The 19,321-nt window shown below is 40.0% G+C and overlaps 1 protein-coding gene across 1 annotated transcript in view; it reads left to right on the forward strand.

Moving 5' to 3' along the window:
• Positions 1–2,758: 2,758 nt before the first annotated feature.
• The window catches only part of LOC125763339 (laminin subunit alpha-1), a 272,329-nt gene continuing 255,766 nt past the window's right edge, over positions 2,759–19,321 (forward strand). Inside the window, exon 1 of the mRNA XM_049426336.1 lies at positions 2,759–2,768. The gene's annotated coding sequence lies outside the window, so the exon portion shown is untranslated. The remainder of the gene's footprint in view (positions 2,769–19,321) is intronic.

Here is a 19,321-nt window from a genome sequence, read left to right on the forward strand (position 1 = left end):
TTACATTCACAGACATTTCTTTCCTGGAGAAAAAAATCTGCATGTGAATGTGGTTCTTCAGTGTTAACGTAACGATTCGGTGTTGGTCGCTTAGAACTTGTGTCTCATCATGATCATTTCGTACAAGAAATGGTTTCACAGTGTCCCTTAGTTCAATCGAATATTCTGCTCTACTTCCCTTCGTTCACCTTTTTCCCGAAAAATTCTTCTCTTATGGTTCGGCAACATTACTTCAATTATCCTTTCAACCAAAGATCATTCGTGTTTGGTGTTTGGGGCAATGGTTCGGGTTTTGCCTCAATCCTTCCCAGCCCAACGGTCAAAGATAACCAGAAAATCCTTATTTGTGTTGCCATGGAAAGTTCCGTTCCCTGCTTTTGCCCATGTTGATGCCATTCTTTTAGTGCAATCGGCTTGAGAAAAGTTTTTCCTTATTTGTAGTAGGACGTCTGGGAAAGGATGCTTTGCTGTTGGAACATTCTTTGCTCAGTGATTGTGGGCTTTGGTCAAGAGTATCATAGGTAAAGGCTCCGGTTGAATTGATGTCGAAATGTTACGAGAAGTACTCTTTCCATTCCAATTGATTTCCCACAGGGTCATGGTGGAATTCATGGGCAACTTGTAATGTATGGAGAAAGAAACTTGTTGAAGATTTATGCAATAATCGCCGGAAAATATATTTCCGGTGTTGGTGATGTGTGTATGATAGTGTTTGTCTGAATATTGATGATTGGTTTGCGCTTGTCGTGGGTATGGCAATAGTTTATTCAGCACGATGCGTGTGAATATATTTACTTAGGACAATGTGTTTGGGCACGAAACAATGCGTTGGATTATGCCAATTATAATCGATAGATCAAACAGTATCAAAGGAAAACTGTTGTCCAATGAGAACTGTTCAAGAAGGCGTTACTCTGACATTTATTGGACAGTTCTTGAGAGTTATTTCACCCATCACACAAATTGAGGATATTGAATAAATGTTCCAATTAAATGAACATGTTCGGGGAACGAGTAATAATTTGAAAATTAAATTCAGAGTAACATTAATGATCACGGTTCATGAAATTGTGAAAACATCGAAATGAAATTGTTTCATGAAATCGAAATGTTATTATGCGTTGTTCCTGTTTTTGCGTAATAATCCTCTCTGATGACTATAATTTTTGTACAACGTGTTTCTCTTCATAACTTGTGGTTGATATGTTCATTAAGCTTGTAAAACAATCGTAGACATGCTATCGGAGGATGTTTGCGGTTAATACCGGGTGGAAAAGGCATGTTTTGATAGGTAGAATGAACTCGTACTCGATGGTTAATTGTAAAATAGCACACACGATGAATGATGTTAAATGAGGCTTTGTGATTTCCCATCCATAAAAAGAGAGGAGGAAAAAAAGAAATATTCCAATCATATTTGCTGTAATTGCTTTCGTGCTTGATGGTTATAAATCTGTTTCGTTTCGGCTCATCAAAAGTGGCCATAACTAATGGGGTTCGTTTCATGTCACGGGAGGTAATTGATATGTATAGTGATTGTGATTTATTTATGTTACTAATAATGTGTTTTTAAATCGAAATCATGTTTTCTATAGCTTAAAGGTAAAACATGTTCATGGCCAATCAGATGAGATCTGTTTACAAAAAAAAGGTAGAAGCAGAAAGGCGGAAATTACATCGAGTCTTCTCCATTGCTAAGCTACGATTCGAGCGTGTTTGAAAGCCTCTAATCCAACTTACTTAATAGTTTAACAGCTCATTGATTAGCCGAATTAAAAAGATAAACATTCACCTTCAAAATCCAATCTACAAAAGACGAATTGGTAGAAGTAACTTTGAGGCAGAGTGTGTATGTTTCCCTTTGTTTCTGTCCCTCTAACCATCCCTCCATCCCTTCATGCTCGCCAGCTAAGTGTGCTTGTTCGTTTTAATCATGATTCCAAACATTTGGACCAAATTCGGTGGAATGATTTATCCTATTAAGACTGTTACCGAATCAAGCGAGCAAATATCGTCCCACGGCCCACAGCCCACGTACGAACGTTGCAAAGAAACACAGATGGAATCAATGAAAAGAGAAGAAATGCTAGGTGAGGAAACCACGATAATGTATTTATGCTGCCGATGCTTATGCTGAGGCGGTCGATGTTCCAGCTCGTGCCTGAGCTAGGTTAAGGGTGCTAAGGATCATCGACAACGGTAAAGGCTGCTAAGCGCTCGACTGATGGGCAACACGGGCTAACGAGCACACTTGAGATACGCTTCAAGCTAATAGTGGTAGCCATGGTGCGGTGCTTAAAGCTCGTACCGATGATGTTGCTGTGAGCGAGCAGCATTACGTCCCTTTTTCCCTTTTCCATCCTTTCGAGCGTTTGTTGGTGCCCGTTCGAGTGCTATTTTTGTGTCCCATTTTTTCTTCCAGCGATATGTTTTCCTTTGCCTATATGTGCTCTCATCAGTGACCATGTGATTAACGCTGGTTTTGTATCGTGATAGCGACCCAGCGAACAAGCAACAATGAGTGGTGAAGTCACTCATGCGTGTGGGTGAGCTGGTGTGAGTTTCACCAATTAATGAAGAAGTATAATTTTACCAATAAATGTTATCATTGAGTGAGTTCATTAGCCCGAGCAAAAGGGACGAAAGGTTATGGTTTGGTCCTATATTTGTGATGTTACGAAGACTGCTGTACCTTTGCCTTTAGCGATGGAGACGCCTGGTACTTCATGATTAGTTAGATTTCACAAGATAAAGTACGGATGAAGTTGGTATTTTGTTCTACAATTTAGTATAATAATTAAGAGAACTTGGTTTGTGTAGCTTGGTACAAGAGAAACGTAGTGATGGCCGCTTTATTTCTATTAATTTTGATACTCTGTGGCTATGTTTTGCATATAGAATTTAAACTCAATTTAACAACCAACAATATCATGAATAGGATTCCAGCTGATTGCTCTGGTAGCGAATCTGTTGGGCTCGATATTCACTATCATGATCGATAATTTGATTTATCCATCAGGATTTCCTCAGGATACCGAAGCTTTCGATTGCAATTTTCACATTCGCTCACAGCCACCGTTTCATCGTCATTTCCACACACAGCTTCCGACTTACATAAGCCACACAATCACGAATTCCGGTAAAACGGGCCTAAATCAATAGCGTTTTGCCTCCATTATTCGGTAGGGCATGTTAAGTATTGCGGACGTGCCTCGAATGGAGCAGTATTTGACTTTCCGAAGGGAAGTTTAGCGAATTTATTCATCGTGCAGTGAATGTCTCGGTGCGTGACTGGCGGGTTTTGTACTTTGTTGCCCGTGAAAGGATCAAATGGGATGAAACACGGAATTCCTTTCGATCGGGAAACAAATCACTTTCGCCCGGTGGGTTTGGCGTATGGCGGTCGTGGCAATGGATTTGCCCGTGGATATGAATATATGTGGCGATAAAAACTGTATGCTACCTGGCTTTCTTCGCCCTCTAATCACAGGCGAATCGAAAAAGATTAATCTTTTTTTTGCCGTTGGAAAAGAATCGTTTCGTTAAATGGTCAAAAAGTTTTGTTGAAGTGGTTGAGGGAGAGCTTTCAAAATATGTATTAAGATGCATTTGTTACAATTTACTCAGTAGTTGACGTTATTTTTTCACTTCATAATAATTTATTTATTTTACGCTAGAAAAGCGACTTAAAATACTATTTTTTGTGTCTCACTGTTGACTCTTTCGCATTAAATTGTCTAGAGCTTCAACAGCAAATTCATATAAGTTCAATCGATGGATAATCGATAAGAACATCAACCTAGACTTTTCTTTTTTTATCCACGATAATTAAAACTCAGGAAGGATTAGAAACTGTCCCGTCATCACCATCTTATCTCGATCGGATCCAATCCAGCCCGAACAGAACAGCCGTACCGAACTCATTAACATCGAAGGGTCCTTGCCGGACTTGGACAGTTGGGTGATTTGCTTGTGTGAATACGCAAATGAAGGTTACGCCTCGTTTGAAGCCTTTTAAAGCTAACCAGCCTCGCATGTTCTCTTTAAAAAAACAGAGAGACAATTTTGACGCACAGGATCCTTTTTACTCGCTTAGTTCATTAGGGAGAATATGTTCGTTTCCTTGTTCAAAGCTTCCCGAAAAAGCAAGGCTTGTACGTTGGGTCAAAATGTGAAAAGTGAATAAATATTCTTTCGCATCAATTAGTTACGCAAATGAGTCTCCCACACTGGACCATCCCTGGACGGATGCTAAAACGATGAGACTCGAAACCTTTTAACTCTCGTTTGATGGTTTCGGAACGTTGAGTGATATCTAAAAGCTGTATGATTTTTTCCTCATGTTTGATGTACATATTTGTTGAAGCAAAAAAACAAGTGAACGGCCATAGGTCTCGCGGGAAGAATCTCTTTCAGCGTGATTACGAGGTCGGCCGGTGCTGCTAAAAGTGACAATAAATTGAATGTAGGTTAATTAATCAAATTGCTATCCTGACCAGTTCTGACAGCTGCCAAACTCGTATCAAAGCCCGAATAGGACCGGCGAGGGACAGTTGTCTGGGGTCCGGGGGACGACGTTCAGAGGCTACAAAATCGGTGTCTATGATAAAGCATCCAAATAAGAGCGTCGATCAATAAAATGCCGATGCCAGAAAAGAAGGGCAGAAAAACAGCAACTCTGTGTGTATGTGTTAGATGCATCGATAATAGGGTATTGGCGGCCATTAGACCTAGTGTCGGAATCACCATCATGTGCGCCCACCATGTGGTGTGACTGTGAGCGTAAATTGATTTATGATTTATTCATCAAGCATAGCACAGACCGGCTGCAAACACTAGCCCAAAACACTTGGCCGCCGGTACCCGTAACCTGGGAGCGATGCCCTCGCAAAACAACTAATCCAATAACCATAACATCAACCACAGACATAGCAACATCCTCTCAAATATCCGCACGATGTTGTCTGATAAACAGAATAACATTCTTTCGTACGCCTAACATGTGTATGGATGTTGTTAAAGTGTGTAACTGTTATCTAGAATCGATTGCAACACAGAAAAACAGCATGTAGGATATGTTGAAAATGGATTTTGATAGTGAGAAGCTCTTCCACCTACACTGTAGTTAAGTATAGTATAAAAATTGAAGATTTTTTCAATTGAAAATTTTTGTCTTATTTTTCTAACACTTCAATATTGAATATTAAATTCAATTGAACTCGTAATCCCAAGCAGACGTTCGGTACGATGCATGCTAAAAATGCATCCTATAATCGATTATTAGAAACGCTCGATTGAACCAATTGCCTCCCTTCGAGGATAGCTCCTCCGGTGTGCTAGATCTTATTCAAACTCTTCGGGCGATTGCGAAAAAGCGATCGTAAAAAAAGGAAAATTTTGAGCTACGAATCCTGTCTGGAATTTATAATCCTGTGACCGTAAAAAGGATGCCGAGTGGCATACTCGAGCAGCTCAAGATGCTTCTCTCTCTCATTCGTAACTACTGGCCGGAAGGGCGAAAGGGCTTCCACTTGAATGGATTATTTTATTATGCCTTATTGCGCTAAATAAATTTAAATTGAACAAATTGAAATTTCCGAACGAAGAAAAAAAAATCATGAAGAGGTGTATTGGTGCTTTCCCATTAAACTGGAGCTGTTGATTGCAAACCACGGTGAATAGTTGCTTATTGGGTTGATGTTAGGACAGTGCATCATCCAGAAGTACAGATTTTGAATACTTTATATCTTAGACATTTATTTAAACACAATCTTAACACATTTAAAGAAATTATACCTCGAGGATTTTTAGTGAGTACATTGAAATTATTTAACAATTTTTGTTAAGCAAAGCGTTGCCTTGCAGGAGATTGAAACCGATGTATAACACATTCTTCTCCTTCTTTAGATACATGTTAGATTGATTGATTGCCTTGGACAGGGGTTTCAAACTGTGTTTGCAAGAGATGTTGATGGGTTATGATGAAATGTAAAGCTAAATGTCGATTTTTACATGTGAAAAATAGCATACAAAATGCTTTGTCTATCCGAAAAAACAAGGATATCACGTGTAAAGGGAAAAGCTCATGAATATGTGTAGCTTATCCCTACGGTGGTATGTTTCCCTATTGTGAGTTATGCTCGATGAAGCGTTCACATGATGTCAAAAATCGAACATTGCAAGTTATGTGTTATCAATATACTCTGCCTATATTATGCAAAGTATGCTTCACATGTGTGTGGGAGTTTTTGCAAGCGTTGCAAGAAAATCTTTTCATGTTTGCTGACTAACTGCTGTCCAGCAGTTTGCTGTAGTTCGACCTCTCTTACCACGGTGTCGGATGGTTCAGTGTTGCTGTTGTTTTGGCTTTTGGGATCGGAACTTTTCTTGTTGCTTGCCGACGATTTTTCTCCCTTTATTCCAATTCGATCGAATTTCCCTGGAGGAAGCGGATATCCGGGGATGGCCTTGTACGTGGGGGGAGTCTTTCTACACGCGTCTGCTTCCAAAAAGCGGTCATTCATCGTTGTTGACTAGCTGGGAGAGGCTTGTGTTCGGTAAAGGAGAAACCCAACACACAGAAAAGTAGCCAAACTTTGGCAGCAAACCATCGAATCCCATCAATAATGAATTTTTGACCATATATCTTTCCATTCCGATCTCGTAAAGCGTTAGGCTGGGATGGACAAGTGACTCGTCGTTTCTAATCGTCATCTGGAATGGATGTTGGATGTGTTTTCTTTTTTTCGTTGACGAATGTTACGTTTTGGGACTCTTTTTCTCGTTCTCAATCTCGGAGTATGAGTGTTTCGCTGTGGAAATTGGTGGAAACCCTCACAACTCCCATCACAGACCGATGTCTGTTTGTACTATAAATGGTCGAAACAGAAACTGTTCGAGGAGAAACTGTTGTCACATGGTGGTTACGAATTTATAGCGCAAAACATGGATGTAAAGATGTCCCTCGAGGGTGTTCCGATAAGGATATGAGAGCTCAGAAGCATCCGGACGGGGAACTGAACATCGTTCGTTGTTTGGTTTGGGGATTGTCAATTAGTCCTTAAATTCATGTTGGTCGATAGAAAATTTCCTGTGAATCAGTTGCAGTGAAGGGCTTCTCTGATTTATTGAAAGCATGCTGTCCAATTTGTTTGTTTGTTGAATGTTTGTGATGATAATTGATGGGCTTTTAAGTGGAATGATTAGTAAAGGAATTTTTATTTTTAATCAGCAGAGTCAATAGTTAACCTTGATTCTGAAATCATTTGAACTAATGTGTTTTCTTTATACTTATAACTTTGTTAGCTACCTTTTCAGGCTACAAAACCCCAAAAACCCATTTCAAATCAAAAGATCATCTCCCAACAAATGCACAGTATATGGCCGTGTACGCAACCGAGGATTGATTCTTTGATCCGATCAACCATTTCAGCATAAATCGATGGCAATAGAAGTAAAAACGAGACACATGTTGTGATTTTTCATCATCTTTGTACCCTCACGATTGGAGGGAAATAAAAGGCCGTTGGGGAGAAAAAAGGGAAAAATGCTGTTGTTTGCATGGGTATCCTTTTTAGCATCTCACTGTCAAACTGTCAACCCCGAAGTGATGTGAAGGGATGTTTGCATGCGATTCAAAGGAAATAGGCAGAGATGCCATTTGATAGATAGGAATGATACGCATAGGGATGGAAAACCGAATTCGGTAACGCATTGAAATGTAGAAAAGGAGGAAAAACAGAAAGATACTTTAAATCTCCCCAAAAACAAGTCTTAGCTCATGATCTTTGCGGCTTAGGGATTTGCTTAAAGAACCTTCTGCAATCATGTACCATGCTACAAAGTTGCTCATTGATTAGCATTTAAGACATTTCAATCTACACGAATCGATGCTTTATGATTCAAAATCTGTCTCCTCCGAATCAAAGACAGGGAAACAATTGTTTGCACAGATTTGTCCGACTTCATCATGCGTTTCTGTTCCACAACAATGGTTTCCCTCGTACAGCACGTACGCTAAAGGCAAAGATTGTGTCTATTTGACCAAATGGTCGACTTCCAGGGTTCGGGCACAGAAACTCGTTTATGAGACGAAATAAATTAAAGAACATCTCCTCTGAGATTGCCATGAATCTCGGACATGAAAGGCCGTAGAAGCACGAATAGAAAAACGATCCCTTGATTGCTCCTAGAGGGAAGGAGGTAAACCGGGAAAGGGTGGAAAGAACAAGCGATCTAGAAAAACGTAGACTGAAATTAAATTAACCTTTTTTGGCCACAGCTTCTCCTGGGTTGGCTTTTCGCTCAGGAGACTTCGGTCGGTCTGAAACACACATTTGCTAAAGCCCTTTCATATGAACTTGTCTCTCTTGAGTAAAGCATCTCATGTGTGATTGAAGTTCATATGTTTGTGTTACAATGTGTGTTTGGGCAGTAAAGTGAATTTGTGTTCATTGGCGATAGAACACTGTTTCCATTTTTAGTTGGGTAGAATTGCGAATGGTCTTTATTTGTTTCTATTTTTCGTAACAAGTCCCCTCGGTAAAATAAAATATTTAAATACAAAAATTTCAAATGTACAATAAATTCTTCTCATTCCGATCAATTCCGATTATTGTGAATAAGAGATTAGTCCATGAAACTGGACCTTTATTTGGTAGGAAACTCATGTAATGCAGCTGCTTCGCAGCAATTTTTATAAAATTGAATCGTATTCTTTCGATGAAAAACCCATGACAATTCCGTCATCGGTTTCTCACTCAGTTATGCACAAAAAAAGTCAATTCGAAATGGATTGAAACTGTAGCAGATGATGAAAGCTACAAGCTAAGCTTCAATTTGTTCTCCCAGCACTTATCGCCAGTGTTTGCTCAAAGCATCAACTCGAGCAGACAATATTCCTTCCGTTCATTCACTTGTTCTGGTACGGTACGGGCCAACAAAAAAGACCCGCAAAGTCCGTAATAAAGCAAAAGGTTCCCAATCTGAGCATGATGCATTTCGCTACAAAATACAGCATTCACATCCGCAACATAAAGAACAGCAAACCGAAACGACTGACAATCGATGATATGTATTCACATGGTGCTGTGCAGTAGCTTGGGCAAAACGAAACGAATAAAATCACGGCAGAATCTTTACGGGCTGCATGAAAGATATTTTGCCTTTTCGACGAAAACGTCACGTCTTGTTCTTTGGACTACTTCTGACTCTCATTCAAAGTCATACTGATGACGTTGACGTTATGCTGTGTCTGTTGTAGTTTGTTTTGTTTTTTTTTTGTATCTGTCTTTCTGTATTTTATTCTACTCGTTTTGCTTGTTTCAGTCCTTGAAACTGATATTATTATGTTTTTTTATGTTTCATAGTGAATCTTTTTCTAGGATCATACTGCTTAAAGCTACATGCTCTGCGCTCTGTGACCATGACATATCTTCTTTTGTGTTTATCATTTTTTTCTACCACCACCATTCTGTTTCTGCTTGTTATTTCCAGAAGTCATTTCATTTTAATGTTCCACCGCTCGATGTGATGGGTTGGGATTTGTTGTTATCGTCGAGTTCGGAAGGCTTTGACTTGTGTTTTATGCTCACCATTTTTGCATTCGTCTCGTCGAGCGGTTGCCTTTTCATTCGCAAACACACACATATGTGTCTCCGTAACGCTTTGGACGCAGCTGCCCACTGTAGGCAACCCTTTAGGGACCCACATATTGATCCACGTTGGATGTCCCTCGTGGACGTTGCCTTCTGTCGATGCAGATGGAAAAATTTCAATAAACCCGCTCACCCAACGGTGAAATGAAATGTGAGCCCATGTTGCCAAGTGGGTGAGCGTGTGTGTGAGAACACCGTTGGGTTCTGAGTGTGAGATTGAGCAATTGAGACGAGAAAGGACAAAGACAGGCAGCACTTGGAAGGCACTGGGAATGTAATAAAGTTGAAGATATTTGTTCACAATTTAAAGTACGTGACTGGTTCGTTGACCAACGGTGAAGAGGAAGGAGAAGGTGGAGGACGTGTGGGTCACTCGAGCTGAGTCGCATGTTTGCACTTATGAAGATGGATAGGCAAATAAAGGATGGAAAAGCGTGAATGAAAGCTTTAAATGTGTGAAGTAAAGAGCTAAAAGAAAAGCCGTAGGAGGACCGAAGGAGTTTGAATAGAACAAGTAATAAAGGAAAAGCTCCGACAAGAAACACATCACCACCAAAGAAAGCTATCGTGAGGGTTGTCAGTTACTGAGCTGAATGACGATTGAAATCCAATTTTGAGCAATGACTTTATTAAGCCAGTGTCGGAAAAGGGCAGATGTTGCATGGTTTTGGAAATGTTTTCCCTTTTTCTGCTGCATTTGAAGCTTCAATGGAAATGGTGGAAAATAGAGCAGAAGTAACTCCAATTACTGGAGTTGAAGCTATTGGTATGTCAGGAGTGTTCCATAATAAATGACAAAAAGCAATTCTGTAACATGAAATTGAATTGTTCCATTGAAACTGCTTTTTTATTCGTGTGGATCAAAGCGTTTTGCTTGTTTAGGTGCTCAAAGACCATAAAACGACACATCGAGTGGGAATATTGCATTAGTCTTCTTCACGATGTCTTCATGCTCTCTTGTACGGCAGATTACCTATTGTTCGAGCAAGAGCAGGAGATATTTAATGCCTGTTTTGAGAAAAGTAAACGACAAAAACATGGAAGCTGACGAATCATAAAATCCCATTCATAATATTCCAAGGATCACCTTACAAGACGTGTAACGTACGAGGGCTCCCGTAAATGACAAAGTGATGGTTCTTTTTTCAACAGTTTAAAGACGGGCTGCCAAAAGCATGAATGGAAATAGAAGGAAACCATCAAACAGTCTCGCTTACACTGATTAGGACCTTCTGCCGATGGTAGTACCTGAGTGAAAGTAGGGCAAAAGCGGTCTCGGTTGGAGTGTTTTACGTAACAAAGTTCGGTAGCAAAAAGAAAAGCACAAGAACAATGTGGAAAAAGCGTGGAGCTTGTGCGTTTGTCAACATGAAACAGGGGAAGCGGCCTTGAGAGTTGTTGGGAGTTTAAAAATTACAGTTCGTCCAAAGTTTATCTTCCTCTTCAAAGGGCGGAAAACCGAGACACGCTGGTACTACAACACATCTTGGGTGAACATTCGAACACTTTCCCGTGGAAGGTAAAGGTAGGTGAAAGAAGAAATTAATTTGTTAATGCAACACATTGAATGCTTTGGGTACGTTGAAGGCGTCGACCGGGTTGATGATGAAGGTCGAATTGAAAAGTTTAGACATCGTTCTTTCGATCATGCCCGGCCGCCTGTACAAGCAACATTCTCCTGAGGATTAGTTGTTCACATTTGGCTTTCTGTTTGAAGGTGATTGAGAAAGCAAATGGATGAGCTGGATTAGGATGTCCTCCTGACAGGTTGCAGTGTAAAACCATGAATAATTGATGTAAAGGAAAAGGTGTTGGCACATGCGTTATGCTGGGTTGCAAAAAATGTGCTTCGAAACCTTGTTAATCAGATTGTTTCAAGAGAAGCATTAATCGTCTCGAGTAAAAGTAATTCTTTACTGTCAATTTTCATCATTCGATCAATTTGTTTTGCAGTGTGTAATAATTATATTTTTATATTTTAATACATAATTTTAAAATAATTTTCCGACATCGCAATCATGTGCTTTTTGCTGTGAACGTATGAATGAAAACTTTCTTCCATAAAAGTACTTCTCCACAAAAGTTGCTAATGAAGACACTTTGTTGGCGCGAAGTGCCATTATAACGAAATTATGTCGTTAAGTACGCGCTCATAACTTTCTCACACTTCATTTATTGAGATTCTTCTGCAGGTTGATAATGATCTACTACTGCGTCTTCGGTTACTTCGAACACGAGGGAAACATGCTCCGAGGATGGAAGTTTAGCATATTGGAGCAGTTTGCATAAAGCACTCAGGCTTTCCAACATTCTGCACACGTGTTCGCTCTCATAATGCATGTTCGCATGTTGCTTGATCTGTCACGAATCATGTTCGCCGATGGCAAGCACTTCTTCGTGACATGAATCATTGTCGCGTTTCCGAGGTCCTCCCATCCACTTCATGATCCTTTTCATTGTTCTGGTCGTGTTCTTGCCAAGTGTCTGGTGCCTTTCTCCCTGAACCTCTTAGACAATCGTGAGTAGATGCTTCCGTCTCCTTTTCGTAACTAACGAGCATTGTTTTAAAGCTCATAAATCAAACCGTTTAACAAAAGGTACGAGAGGAAGATGGTTGAGAATGGTCGCGCATACTGTTATCGCAAACATTCCCCACAAAATGTGCGTATTTCCGGTCGGGTATGAGCCAGGACTAGAAGAACATTCCCTTGCAAGTTGGAGGGTGTAGAGTGGCCATGCATGTCATAACGAGCTGATCGATGTTAAGCGTATTGTCGTAGCTACAATGTGGTTTTTAAGGCATTGTTTTTGTATAAATAAAGGCTACGCACAGAGCGAAACAAAAGCTCTTCTTGGAAAGCTGAAATGACTGCATGAAAATGTCACCTTTCAATGTCAAAAGATCATCTTCATACAGCATAAAATGGGTTGTAATGCATTCTGTGCAGTGAAATGAAGATAACAAAATGAACTTCTTCCACATTATAAAAGGCTTCTTTGCGGGATGTGTCATGGTTTGCACATTTGTTGGTTTTGTTAGAGTTGCTACCGAGTTCCCAGCCGTTATGGTCGTTTCTTTTCTTCACTTCTCGAGCACCATGCAAAGGCCCATCTGTAAGAACAAAGGATGGTTCTAGATGTGCGTACCCTATTACATGGAAACAACCCCTAAAAGGCTTTACATGGGAGCTTTTGTTTCGGCACATGGTAGCCCAATAAACACTCTTTCTCTGCACATGATTGGAATGTACCAGCAATAGAAGCAACTTTTTTGCTACATTCGTCTTTTAACAATCCGGACATATGTATGGAGTCATCGAAGTGATAGTCAAGTTCAAGGCGTTTCTTGGTAGACGACGGAAAAGAAGGTCCAAAAAGGCCGGTTGGCCTTGAAACATAATAGGCTCATAATGGTCCCCTATTATTCATGGATCTTGACGAGTACTGTTGGGGAAAAACGCTGTTGTCGAGAAATCGGGAAGAATTGTAGCCAGAGTTCGTTTCCGATCGAATAGAAATGTGAGGTTGTCGGGATGAGAGAAGAGCCATATAAGCTTGGTTATAAATTTCACTTATGGTTGACATAAATAACCAACACCAAACTTGCGACGTGATATCGACAACACCTTGAGAAAGGTTAAACGAAAGTGTGTTGGTGCGTATTCGAATTTCCCTTTTTTGGCAAAAGTTATTGCCAACATCGCATCTTTGTTCTCGAAGCAGGAAGCAAAACTTCGAGCTTTTCGTTTGCGATAAGCACATTTCGTATCGAACTGAACACGCACACGTATGTCGATGTCAGAAAAAGGTGAAGAAATAGCCATATCGTGTGAAGTAAATGCCCGTTAACGTATCCTTTTTTTCCCCTCGCCTTTTGAAGCATCGGAAGGGTGAAAAAAGGGAAAACTTTTAACAGCACACTTTTTGTCGTTGCGTGCTGATGATGTGAAGGGTGCTGTTTTTATTATGTATTGTTTGTTTTTTTTTTGCATGTTGGCTGAGCGTTGAAGGTTAAAGGCTGACAAGGACTGATAGGATACGACAGCCCATCCTCCAGGGAAGTATGTCATGAATGGTAATGATTATGCTGGGGAACTTTTCTTTAAGGGAAGGTCTTTAACTTTAAAGAGAGACTTTAACTGTATGAAGGAGGGAAATATTCCTTGAAACTATTACAAATTCGAAGATGGAATCCGGTATCACTTGCACGTAGGAGGAAATGAATATTCTAAAAATCTTTTTTAGTAATGTTTGATGAGTATTGTTTGTCTCTAGTCTCAGTGATCTTGGTTTATCGTTTAGTATTCACGAATGGTTCATCGTTTTCTATTTAAGATAATTGATGATCCTGCGTCCGTTCATCCTTCAGCGCAGGACAGCTAAAAGCGCCATCATTCGATGACTTTAACCCGGACGGTTCAACACATTCAGTACGAACACATTTTACCAATTCATCGTTCACCGCCACATCAGCAAAAAAAAATGGTTTGAGGTTTGATAAATGGCTCGATGCTTACAGCTCCAGGGTCTGAGATATTGTTTCGCATTTCTTTTCTTCACAGAACTCGACGAGCAATGGTTTAAGCGTTCCGGGGCAGCTTCATCACCTCGTGAAGGATTATGGCGTGGGCACAACGCAAAAGGGCCCGACGTGTTAGTGCCGAGAGGTCTCATTAAGGGCGTATCGTTAAGGTTTTCGGCGTAGGTAGTCTAATAAGGGTGATTTTTCTAGCTCCACACACATGTTTGACAATGCTCCACCAAACCCGGAAAGGATGGTTCAATGAAATGTTTGTTTTTCCTTCTGCTGCGTGGTAAACAATCGTGGTAAATAATTGGGTAGTGACTGTGTGCTCATTAGGCTAGTTGTGATGGATGGTTATCTTAAGACGCACCTATGTTAGAAAATTGATTCACCATAGTTATTTTTCTGATTGCTTTTATGAATAATAAACCAGCAGCAAGAAGCAATGTACTCGTCATTTTCATGAGCAAAACTTTTGTCAAACTGTTTCATAATATTTCATCGTACGCAAACTACGCCCAGTGGAACGTTGAAGAAAAGTTCTTGAAACCCATTAAATTATATGCTTGAATGATAGCCTCAGAGAGTTCAAACAATTTAACTCCTAGGGACTGCGAGTGAACATGGTGAGTTGTTTGTTTTCGTTGGGCAATAGGCATTTCCAAGTTAAAATGAGAACAGTTAAGAAAAACAGAACCTTTCAACAAGTGCACATAAAACAACAAGGTTTACGAAGGGTGAAAAGTTTGAAGTTCTGTGTCCTGAGTCGGGCAAAAAGCAGTTTGCTTCCAGTTGTAGAGAGATTTCTTTGTAAAACAACATCCACAGCCGGCATGCTGTCAGAAGAAAAACGGACAAAATAAACTCGCATTACTGCTGGGATCATCTTACGCTGAAGCATAATTGAGGGGTTGGAGAGTGGTTTTGTGTTGTGTTCTTGTGATTTTATTTTTACAAAATACGCTCGGCTGATGATGTCAGCTGGTTTGCCTTTTGTTGTCATGTGTGTGGGTGTGTGTGTGGTTCTGCTTTGTTCCCATCCTGTCCTTTTTAAAGCGCTGTCAGCTATTAAGCTACTTTCGGCAATGTCTCACCATTCTGTCGGCGTAACTTTATTTGCAGTAAACTTTAGAGAAATCAGCTACCAGACAAGGAAATATAACGCCAACGATGAGCAGACTGGCAGATATTAAATTTCCATCGTATGTGCAAAAGGTCCCGAACAGCATTATTCCACCATCATCACACAATCCACTTCGCATCGTTTAGTGTGGGCAAATGGTGTTGGGTTCGCTTAGCTTTTATTACTCGTGGGATCACGATCGCCCAAGGGGGAATGAAAAGAAACCTGAGAAATACTGTTTAAGACTTGTTTTTTTCGAGAGTTTTCTTCTACTACCCACTGCTTACACTATGAAGCGCTTCATTCATCACAATTTAAGTGTACCGTGGAGAGGGCGAGAGGTTTGTATTGTTTGGAAGAGAGTTTATCGAACGAATCAAAAACCAACTTTAGCAGGTTGGAAAGCATTATCTTAACCAGTAGCTACTACTAGTACTTAAAATTGTATATTTTGCTTCGTTATTACACTTCTTGAAGCTCGTAAGCATTAATAACGAGTTCTGACACATCGTGCAAGTGCATTTTCACTAGTTTTTGATGTCTTTAGTCCTCTCTTCGTACAGTTTCGTTCCTTCATTAACATGCAAAATATTCCTTCCATGCTTGAAGGCAGAGCCGTAAATTAATTCATAAACTAAGCCCGAGTTACAGGGCGATGCAGATTATCGCGATTATAATCATCATAATCATGGGCTTAAATATTGTAAACGTAATGCTGTGTAACTGCTATTGCTGTTAATCATATTCCAAGAATCCTTTTTTATTACCTTATAAAAAAATATTGAAACTATTAAAAATATGAAAAGAGACAACAAAAAGCTTACCAAAAGTCGATAATTTACAGATACACTAAAGTTTCTATCCATCGTTCGCTTTCAAGTTGGTTTAAACTTTCCACAAACCGATTGAAATTACATTCCAACAAAGATTTGAGCAGCTTAATGAATGTGGTTTCGATGCCACTACACTCCATGAACACAAATCCTCATTGTAAGTAACGCGGTAAAATGCTTCAAAACTACACGTAACTTTGACGTAAGAATAATTTGAAAACACAAAACGTTTGAAGAACGTTCTCCACTTTCCGCACTGATGGCCGGTGCTAAACTGGAGCGATTCTGAATATATTTCATGTAAAGTATACCGTCGGGAAGAGAAGAGAGTTAACAAGCCCAGATTCTCTCGAATACAAGCCTTCGTGCTTTTCCGAAAGCACAACTGACAGCATTGCCTTAAGGTTCGGAAATCCGAAGTTTGACGTTTGGTGTTTTCCCCTACTAACACTGGGGAAAATGGGGAAACTGTTTTCCATACCGGCTTGTGACAGCAAATCAGCTACACACAAACACCACTACATACATTTTCCCGCCGGGGGTATATGAAAGCTTTCCATTCAATGTTTCTTCCATAACCGTGCATCGCTCGTAGCGGAGTAGGTCACTGGACAATGATGAGAGGTATGATATATGCTTTTTTCCCTTTTTCTGAACTCTGAATGTGTATTTGTGAATTCCCCCCGGGGGGATAGGGTCGAATGTCAAAAGTTTGTTCGGTTGATAAAGATGATGCAATGAACCATATAGAAGTGAATGAACTCTGCTGATCGTTAGGTTAAGTGGACGATTCGATAGACGATTAGATTCATTTGTTCGATTTTATTTAATCACGTACATACATACAGACAGGCACACATATATACACACAGGTAGCATAATATAAACCGTTGTGATAGCATCTTGTGTCTTGAAGCTTGTCTTTTTGGTCAGCTATGTGTAGGTTGCTTCATCCTTAACTTTGCCATGAATAATCGTCCAGATGCGAGTTGAAGTCAGGAGGAATTCGTTACCATATCGTTCACTAACCCTAACCGGGGGGGTGAATCGTCATCAATATTTATTGACCTTCGTTAATGGAAGGTCATTTCTATTAGCAACCCTTACTTTGTTTGCTTTTTTATTGATAAGCAAACTTATCGTAACAAATGCCATCATAAGAACCTATCTAAATTACGGGTCTTTACTGTATCTGGAGAATGTTCTTCTAAAGAAGTCTTGTTGTTGTGCTTTTGCTCTTCCAGTGTAGTATCTCCATTTTGTAGAGGATAGTTCATATTTTAATCCGATATGAGAATGAGATTTTGCTTTTACCTCTGTATGCCCGTATCAGCCATTTTTATGACGATTCTCATCGCATACCATTATTAGAGATTCTCCCTTAAATGCTCACGATATTGATCGGTTATCTATGGGTTTTCAAAAGTTTAAGTGTTTGGTATTTAGAGAGGTGTAAAGGTATCTCAACGTCGGGCGAAAGGGACAATTTCTACGGTACATTGATTTTGAATAGCGTATCCAAGCGGCAGGTGGCACGATGACAAGCTTCTTGAGGAATATAACATCCACAGGGTGCAGTTTAGCAATCATCGTAAGTATAACGAAGATCACCTCACACAAAAAATGCCAAAAAAAATAAAACCTTCTTTCAATTTTCCTACAATCCGTTGAATGGATGTGACGGTTGTGGTTTGGTTCTTTAAAAAAAACGCATTCAAGCGATAAATGTACTCAGAACATCACAAAAAAACGCCTCACCTTGTCACGGGAGTAGCTTTAAACGCGCACAAATCGTAAAGCTTTTGCGAGAATTTGCCATTCACGCTCAACAAACTGAATAATCGCTGTTCTTGTGTACGAAGGAGATACGGCAGATAGAATCAAATACCCATTCCGACTGCAATAGAACAGCAGGAATCAAATTTGGCACTGGCAAGCAAGCATAAAACGGATTCTGGGAAGAAAAACACATTTGAAGCGCGTTCGGATGGAAATGAGAAGGGCATGAAAGGTTTTTGAAGGTTTTTTTTTGCTGCTTCTTCGTCACTGTTCACTGTGGAATGAGATGGTTACGATATGTACGATTGATCAAAGTAAGGAATGTCTGCACTGGACAGCATACATACCATCGGTCCTAATTGAAAGTGATTCACACCCGGCCAGATAAATGGGTGTGAAATGTTTCCTTGGGGAGTTTTCAATCAAAATGTATTGCTGTATATATGGGAAGGAGCAAGCATTCAATGAAATGTTTCTTGAACTGTTCTTTTAATACATCAATTTACGGATTTTTTTTTACGCTCTACATATGTATTTTGAGGTGGTTTCCAGCACAGTAATCATGTGGCTAGAGCAAAAGAAAAAAAATATTGTGACCGAAAACATCACACAAAAGCGCCAACTTAGCGGAAGAGCATGACAGTAGGACAATCGCCAAAAAGATATGTTTAAGATATGAAAAAGAGAAAAACCTCTGCTTGACTGGTGCAGCAAGCATAACCAGCATCGAATTTTTTTTCCCTAGAGTCGTTCTGTTATAACGGAAACCCCAACGCATCACCGGACCGGGGCAGTGCTGATCCACGAAATAATGGTGTCTTCCTTGTTTTGGGGCGAGAATTTTCATTCCCTTTTTGGTCATTTTTGTGGTGTTGCCATCCACAGTAAAGCTGTTTGTTTGTTGTTTTGCCGACGTGAGTGTGTGTGTTTTTGTACGTGTTGCGTCGCAGTGAACAGATTTCCTCCGTAGGGAAGATGTCGTGCAGATGTCATCGTGCCAGATTTGGTGAAGACTTTCTTAGTTCAAACACCCAAAGAAATGGAACATGTTTGTGTGTGTTGTGGTTTGTGACCAACACGTAGCCTTTTCACACGCCACCCAGGGCACGTTGCATTTGTGTTTTTTTTTGCGCACGCAAACGTGGCTATCGTCACGGAATCACAATCGGAAAACGGAAATGTTTGCCGAGAAGACAAAAGTGTTTGCCGCGCGAGTGGGCAAGAAAACAATAGAAACACAGGCACATTTGCAAATGGCAGCACATGAATGGAGCATGGCAAAACGCAGAAAATGCGAGAAAAGGTTTAAGCATCGTGTTTGTTCTGAAGCATAAATTTGCATAATAACGTATGTAGCAAAATGTGTATTTTATTCATGATTTATAAAAAAAAGTCAATGTGAAGC

The sequence above is a fragment of the Anopheles funestus genome, chromosome 2RL, assembly GCF_943734845.2.
Source record: "Anopheles funestus chromosome 2RL, idAnoFuneDA-416_04, whole genome shotgun sequence".
Lineage (NCBI taxonomy): Eukaryota > Metazoa > Arthropoda > Insecta > Diptera > Culicidae > Anopheles > Anopheles funestus.